The sequence below is a fragment of the Triticum urartu genome, chromosome 4, assembly GCF_003073215.2.
Source record: "Triticum urartu cultivar G1812 chromosome 4, Tu2.1, whole genome shotgun sequence".
In the NCBI taxonomy this organism is placed as follows: Eukaryota; Viridiplantae; Streptophyta; class Magnoliopsida; order Poales; family Poaceae; genus Triticum; species Triticum urartu.
The window spans coordinates 342,205,814-342,214,923 of NC_053025.1; positions in this window are offsets into that span (position 1 = coordinate 342,205,814).

Below are 9,110 nucleotides of genomic sequence, written 5' to 3' on the forward strand. Positions count from 1 at the left end.
GGACGACCTGGTGGTGGTGGTGCTGGTGGTTGCACATAGTTCTGATTTTGATCAACCTCATCCTCGTAATGGTCCCCCACCTCTGCAGTAGGAGAAGGAGCTACAGAAGCATCAACAGTAGGTACATTGGCACCAAAAGTTTGACCAGGCTCAAGGGGAACGCGCAATGCTCGTCCCACTTGATTTGGAAGGTTATGTTGTTGTTGTTGATGATGATGATGATGATGATGATGATGATGATGATGTAGAGGTGTGACAGGTGCAGCAGGCGGTGGTTGTGGAAGACGCGCGATTACTTCATCGAACTTGGCGTCCAACTTGGTGTCAATTGTCTTCTCAACATCATCAATCCTCTCCAGTGCCTTTCCGAAAGTGGACTTGACGTCTTCCACTTGTTGACTCAACATTTGCTGAAATTTATCATGAAGCTCCTTCTTCGTCATGTTCTCCTAGTCAATCTCGTCGGCTTGTGGTCCTGCCATGGTTAGCAGCAATAGAAACACACAAGAATATGATCCTACAGACTACTAGAAAGTGGCAGTGTGTCACAAATCCGTCAACCAAATCTCAAATTCTTACTAGTTCTTACCAAGCGGCAGTTGGTGATTGGCAACCATTGTAGTCAAAACTCTCAAAGCTTGGATAGAGAGATTACCAGGGAGAGTCAAACGCGTGATGTAGATGTATGTGGAGCTGGGAAGGCTTATAATATGGTAGCAAAAAGGGTCAGCAATAATCAATTCAGAGATGCAAAGTTGTATAAATGCTCAACGATGGTACTGTGCTGGTCCTAGGCTAGACCATACTAGAGACGCGAGCCTAGAACACCAGAAACAAGGGAAAATCCTACTCTGGAAAAAAATCGCTCTTTCTGTTGTGCTCCTCTTTTTTTGCGAAAAATCACTATAATGGCGAGTGTCTCAAAACTCTTCCCAAGTCAAATTGACAAGATAGGCATGAAATTTTTTTGACTAATTTTTTTTGGAAATCAGGGCAGTGGCGACGAAAAAGTACGACAAAAAATCAATATGATGGCGAGTGTCTCAAAAGACTCAGAAAAGCCTAAAAACAGGATAGGGAAAAAATATTTTCGGCTGCCAAAATTTTGGCCTAAAAACTTCCCGGGGGTCTCCAGAACAAACCTAATATGAAACCTACTAAGGCAAGGAAACACGAATCGGAAAAAAGATGGATCTCGAAAACAAACCTAGTATGAAAAGAACTCGGATTGGTGATATATGATGGTAAGACATAGCAGCGGTTGTGGTATATGGCAGCGGTGGTGGTATATGGTAGCGATGGTGGTGGTGGTATGGATACAGATTGGTGGTGGTATATGGATACGGATTGGTGATGGTATATGGATACAGATCGGTGACGGATAAGCAGTGGTGGTAGATGGCAGGGGCGATGATGATGGTGCGGCGGCGGCGTGACAACTTATGACCAGAACTCAAAACTCTAAATGATTAGACGCTAAAACCAGCAACTAGACACGACGATGCAACCCCAAATTCAACAAAGCAAAAACCCTAAAAAGATTATGCAAAGGCTCAGACTAATTTGGATATGATGAACTAACCCTAAATTTTTTGTGGCTTTTTCGTGGACTGTAGGTATGAAGAACAGACTCAATCTAAACTACAAAAACTGTAAAATCTCACCGAGCAAACTGGAAATATAATACCACTTGATAGAGGCAAAGGTGTCTCGTCTTTCGATGAGATGGTGATTATCGTTTTGGAGCAGTAGACCTTCACGATCTGACTACGAACGTGTGAGGACGTCACGCCTTAGCAATCGCTAAACCAACTCCGAGGGGTTACTGATCACGCCGGAGCACGATCAACCTGACCACGAGGGTCTGTTTCCTGGGAGCAAACAAGGAACAAGCAAAAAACTGAGATTGCAATCTGGATATTGCGAATATAAGAGGAAGGTTTTATTAATGAAGGTGGGGTTCTATGACGCCTTTGTCTGGTCATTGAACACAAACGAAGTACGGGAAGTTGCAACTATGGCAAACTTTTAATCTAAACAAAAGCCAAAGTGTAAACGATTCCCTAAGGGTTGTATATATGGAGGAAGAGGGGGGAATTTCGTGGCCCTTGGAGGAGGGGTCTGAAACCAACCCTAACTCTTGTTTCCCCACACATACGGACTCTAAAAACAGCCTATACTTAAGTATTTCGAAATTACAGGGGCCTAGCCCAATAATAAGGTGACACAGCACCTAGAGTAGCCTCTGGGCGAAATTTATGAAGTGGCATCTTGTATATTTCGTCCAAGGCTTCATGCAATCCTTATGGTGGCTTCAAAGTCCTGAAATCATCACTTGTAACTCCGTTCTTGTTCCCCTTGTGCATGCCATCATCTCCATGCTTGGTCTTGCTCCAGTGTTCATCCCTCTTATCCATGCCAGGCCCTTCATTTATAAGCAAAACAAATGTAGCCAATTTAGGCAGCATCATATTCTCATGAACATTAGAATCATTACCATGAAACGAAAGTACCTGATAATTTAATTGGCATTCATGGGCTCTACTAATTGGTCCAGTATATGTAGTAGTAGGGGTTGTGGGTGTAAGAATGGTACTGATGTCCTCGTCATCTACGGTTAATGCAAACGAAACATTTAAACATTTTTATCATGGATGAAAGTTGCATATTATTAATCTACACAAGATTCTAATAATTTTACATGTATAACTCATTTTAATCTCATGCACGGTTATTTAGTTATTATATGCATGAAGATTAGGGTTTTTTTGTAAAACTGTTTTTCTGGATAACTAGGCAAATTTACATGAGGAAAAAACACTAATGGGATGAATCTGAGGCGATCAGGCCAATAGCAGCGGGCGCAGCACAGCAAAAAGACGCCCGGGCGGGGGTATAACGGTGCTACTCACCTCGCGGTCTACTGGCCAGCTCGATGACGGTTCTGAGAAGAATTGTGGCCCGGTCCAGGGCGGTCCAGCCATGCTTCGGGCCGATTCGCATGAACTAGCTGGTTCTAGGCAGTCTAGGCGGCTTCGGGGGGATGTGGGTGCGGCCCATGTGGTCGGCACGGATCAATGAGCGCTTCATTGCTTGATCCTCGCCAGGATCAAACAAACGGCGCTGGAGAGGCACGTCGGGCGGCAGCGGCTGCTTGGCACAGATCAACCGCGAGGAGAGGCGGCTCGCGGCAGATCCGGGCATGGGACGACACTCCATGGCACAGGGCGGCATGAGGCTCTTGGCGGTGAGGCGGGACAAATAGGAAAAGAGAGGTTCATGGAGATGAACAGGGGAGGTTGATCATAGGACCGAGGGAAAGGAAGGAGGCAAGACGGACGATCTCGCAAGGTAGCGGCTGACATGGTCGGGGTGCTTGCTGACGAACTCGAGCGGCCACTAGGTCGAGGCAGGGAGGTACGGGCAGTGAAGACGAGCTACTTGGGGATGATGGATCTCCTCGGGGCTTCCTGTGAACACCGAAAGAGAGAGAGAGAGAGAGAGAGAGAGAGACCGGTGAGAGAAAGAGAGACAGAAAGGAGAGGAAGGGAGAAGGCGGGGGACGGTATGGAGTTGCTAGTCCTGGTGGTCACGGTGCCGCTACTATTTGAAATCACAAGTGTTCCATTGGCGGTTTTGGTAATTAATGTCAACATGTATTTTGTTAGACTAATAGTTGTATCTAGTATATTTCAGACAAGTTCAACGGTGGCATGGCAAGGACAAGAGGATGTGGACCCCCTTCAAAATGCTAAGGACATGGATTGGCAAAAGCTCAAGACTACATTTTTGGTTAAGTGATCTAAGATTGAGTCCATAGGAAAGCTAATACCATTACAAGGGGATGATATTTTGATTATGATCTATTTGCTCAAGTGCTTAGTGATATTGCTCCAAAACCCTCAACCACTTTCTCCATCCAAATCAGTCCAAAACCCTACATTCGAACTCGGCTCCACCGAAACTTCTCCATCCAGACCCACCGAGTTCATCTAGACATAGCCACAACCAAACCCTAACAAATAGGATCCACCAATATGGATCTCGGTCCCACTGAGATGACCTTGCCAACTCTTTGTAACCCATTGCAATTATTTCGGTCTTACCGACTTTTGCAATCGGTGCTACCGGAATGGCTTGCCAACCTTCTGTTACTTATTGCACTTACTTCAGTCTCGCCAAGATGATGCAATTGGTACCACCGAAGCGAGGTTTTACCCTACCATTGCACATCCGTCGCTCTGAGTTGTCTCCATTCAGTCCCACCGAGACCTCCAACATTCATATATTTTACACAGGTCGATGCCACTGAGATTTCTGATCGGTGCCACCGAGTTGGGTTAAAAGTGTGTAACGGTTGGATTTCTTGTAGAGGATATATATATACCCCTCCAGCACCCTCTTACTAAGTAAGAGACCCATCAGAACGTGCCTACACTTCCACTACCCATTTTCTAAGAGAGAACCACCTACTCATGTGTTCAGATCAAGGGTTTCCATTCCTACCATTTGAACATTGATTTCTAGCCTTCCCCAAGTTGCTTTCCACTCAAATCCCTCTTCCACTATAGCCAAATCTACGTGAGAGAGTTAAGTGTTGGGTAGACTATCATTTGAAGCACAAGAGCAAGGATTAAATCATCAACACACCATCTATTACCTTTTGGAGAGTCATTTCTCCTAGATTGGTTAGGTGTCACTTGGGAGCCTCCGACATGATGTGGAGTTGAACCAAGAAGTTTGTAAGGGCAAGGAGATCGCCTACTTCGTGAAGATCTACCCGAGTGAGTCAGTCCTTCGTGGATGATGGCCATGGTGGGATAGACAAGGTTGCTTCTTGGTGAACCCTTCGTGGGTGGAGCCCTCCATGGACTTTGAAGTCTCCATCAACGTGGACGTGCGATAGCACCACCTATCCGTACCACGCCAAAAATCTTCGTGTCTCCATTGCGTTGCACTTTCCAATTCCCATCCCTTTACATTCTTGCTCTTGCATGATTTACTCTTTTTGCTGCCCATACTCTTGCTATGCTTATGTAAAATGTATTGCGTGCCTATTAACATATGCTAAACTCAAACTTAACCTGAAGAATGTTAAAAACTACCACTTTTACTTGTTAAGGATCTAATCATCTCCATCTAGACCCCTCTTCTCGATCTTTCAATTGGTATCAGAGCTTTGGTATCCATTGCTTTGGTTTAATCACCATTGGAGGAAGATGGATGAGTCTATGTTTGGGAGTATTAGACATAGAGTGCCTATTCTTGATGGGGAGTTTTATGGTTCTTGGAAAAATGAAATGCTTGAGATCTTCAATGAATATAATTTGAGCAAGTATATTCTTAGCCCTTATGTGCCTCCCATTGATCCCTTGCATCCTACCCCCGATGAGTATCTTGACATGGTTCGCAACCTTAGGACTGTTAATCATACCATTAGAGGATTGCCTAGAAATGTACTTGTTTGCTTGCAAAACTTTGAATGCGCATACACTATATGGAATTAACTTGAGGAACACTTTCCAAATTATTCCTTGAAAAATCTGAACAAAATTCTTCATAAGTCCATTGCCTTTCATTAAGTGAAGCCTAATGATCCCAAGTTTGATGAATGTCTATTTGAGCTCAGTGACCTTATGCGTGCTAAGGGTGATGTTGGAACCATTAGCAACATTATCACGGAAACTAACAGAATTTATAAACTTGCACATTCTCATAGTCATAAATCTAAAGAATCACTTGAACTAGGTGATGTCACACGCCTGATGATGATATTGAGCATGGCTATTATGATGAGGACGAAGAATTCGACATCGAATGTGAGAGGACTATAAGGAATCTTAGTTTCATGGCAAATCTTCAAAATTACATATCTGGGGGAAAAGAGTGGATTCTTGATAGTGGATGTACCGATCACATGACCAGAGATAAAGACATGTTTCGTGAGCTTGCTAAAAATGATGGTCCACGCAAGTATGTGACTTTTGGAGATTACTCCAAGGGTAAGGTACTTGGCCTCGGTAAGGTGGACATATCCAATGATAGCTCTATACAAAATTTTATGCTTGTTGAATCTCTTGGTTACAATCTTCTTTCCGTATCTAGACTAGCCGATTTTGGTTTCGATGTTCTATTTACCAAAGTAGATTGCCAAGTGTTCCGTCGAGAAAATCATAACATTGTTGATTTCGCTAGAAGCGCCCAACCTTGTACTTGTTTAATTGCAAAATCTTCCAAAGGTTTTTTATGGCATAGAAGTTTAGGACATGTTGGCATATGAAATCTTGATAAACTCATTAAAGGTGATCGTATCCTTGGTGTTAAAGATGTTATATTTGATCAGGATAGACTTTGTAATGCTTGCCAAGTAGGAAAACAAGTTGGAGAAAGTCATCCCGTGAAGAACATCATGACCACTTCAGCTACTTCAAATGGATCTCTTTGGTCCCAGTGCTTATAAGAGCCTTGGAGGTAACTCTTTTGGTTTGGTCATTGTTGATGATTTTTTCAGATTTATGTGGGTATTCTTTCTTTATGACAAGTCGCGGGTTCAAAAGATCTTCAAGAACTTCGCTAGGAAGGCCCAAAATTAATTTGAAATGAAGATCAAGAAGATTCAGAGCGATAATGCAACGGAGTTCAAGAATGCCAATGTGGATACCTTTCTTGACGAATAAGGCATTTCACATGAGTTATAGGCTACGTACACACCTAAACAAAATGGAGTTGTTGAGAGGAAGAGCCGGACTCTTATTGAGATGGCAAGAACGATGCTTGATGAATACAAGACACCCAGACACTTTTGGGCGGAAGCGGTTCAGACAACTTGTCATGCTACAAATCGACTATATCTTCACAAGCTTCTCGGTAAAATGACATACGAGCTACTCACCGTAACAAACCTCAAGTTGGATACTTTCGAGTATTTGGTTCAAAGTGTTACATTCCTGATAAGCATCGTCGTTCAAAATTTGCTCCTAAATCTCATGAAGGTTTTCTACTCGGTTATGGCTCAAACTCTCACACTTACCGTGTCTACAACAATTTCACCTAAAAGTTTGAAGAGACGGTAGATGTGAAGTTTGATGAATCTAACAGCTCGCAAGTAGAGCAACTGCCAATGGATGTAGGAGACAAAGACCCCTTGGAAGCAATTTAGGATTTGTCTATTAGCAAGATCCGTCCAACGGAGGTGAAGGAGAGTACTTCGTCCATTCAAGTGGAAGCCTCTACTTCACATCGGGGTGAAACAAAGTAGACATGAAGGCATCCACAAGTGTGATACATCCATTTTGCATCATGTTTTCCTACTGTTATTTATGATGTTTTTATGCATAATAATGCTTTTTGGAGTAATTATAATGTCTTTTCTCTCATAATATGCAAGGTATACACAAAAAGGGAGAATTCCGGCAGCTGGAAATCTGGACCTGGAAAAGCTACGTCAGGCCACCTATTCTGCACAACTCCAAGCAAGCTGAAACTTTACAGAGATTTTATGGAATATATGAGGAATATTGGAGCCAATAAGTACCAGAGGGGGCCCACCAGGTGGGCACAACCCACCTGGGCGCACCAGGGAGCCCAGGTGCGCCCTAGTGGGTTGTGCTCCCCTTGGCCCACCTCCGGTGCCCATATTCTGGTATATAAGTCATTTTCACCTAGAAAAAATGAGGAGAGGACTTTCGGGATGGTGACCCGCCGTCTCAAGGCGGAACTAGGGCAGGAGGACTTTTGCCCTCCGGTGGAGCGATTCTGCCGGGGGAACTTCCCTCCCGGAGGGAGAAATCATCGTCATCATCATCACCAACAACCCTCCCATCTTGGGGAGGGCAATATCCATCAACGTCTTCAACAACACCATCTCCTCTCAAACCATAGTTCATCTCTTGTGTTCAATCTTTGTACCGGAACTATAGATTGGTGCTTGTGGATGACTAGTAGTGTTGATTACATCTTATAGTTGATTACTATATGGTTTATTTGGTGGAATATTATATTTTCAGATCCATTATGCTATTTAATACCCCTATGATCTTGAGCATGTTTATCACTTGTGACTAGTTACTTGTTCCTGAGGCCAAGGGAGAAATCATGTGAGCTTGATATGTGTTCGATAATTTGATAGTATGTATATTGTGATTCCCTTAGTGGTGTCATGTGAACATCGACTACATGTCACTTCACCATATTTAGGGCCTAAGGGAATGCATTGTGGAGTAGTTATTAGATGATGGGTGATGGGTTGCGAGAGTGACAGAAGCTTAAACCCTAGTTTATGCGCTATTCCGTAAGGGACCGATTGGATCCAAAAGTTTAATGCTATGGTTAGAATTTATTCTTAATACTTTTCTCGTAGTTATGGATGCTAGCGAGGGTGTTAATCATAAGTAGGAGGTTTGTTCAAGTAAGAACAACACCTAAGAACCGGTCCATCCACATATCAAATTATCAAAGTAGCGAACACGAATCAAATCAACATGATGAAAGTGACTACATGAAATTCCCGTGTACCCTCAAGAACGCTTTGCTTATTATAAGAGACCGTTTTGGCCTGTCGTTTGCCTCAAAAGGATTGGTCTACCTTGCTGCACTTTTGCTACTACTATCATCACTTGTTCGTTAGAAAATATCTTGCTATCAAACTACTCGATTACTTACAATTTTAGCACTTGCAGACATTACCTTGCTAAAAACCACTTTTCATTTCCTTCCGCTCCTCGTTGGGTTTGACACTCTTACTTATCGAAAAGAGCTACAATTGATCCCCTATACTTGTGGGTCATCAAAGTGGAACACATCAAGATGAAGGAAATGACGAAGCACAACAAGATGATCCACCTTGACCACCTTCTCCACCTCCACAAGCGAACAACGACGCCACCAACGATGAGGAAGAAGAAGATGATAATGAGGAGGAGGATGTTCCACCACAACCAAAGCAAAAGCTCTCACGAGTTAGAGCATGAGTCTCAAAGAATCATCTCGTTTAACAAATCCTTGACGAAATCAACACTAGGAGAATCACTCTCTCTAAAACTCATTTAGCTAACTTTTGTGAACATTAGTCATTCATCCCTAGCATTTAACCTATGAAGGTAGAAGAAGCC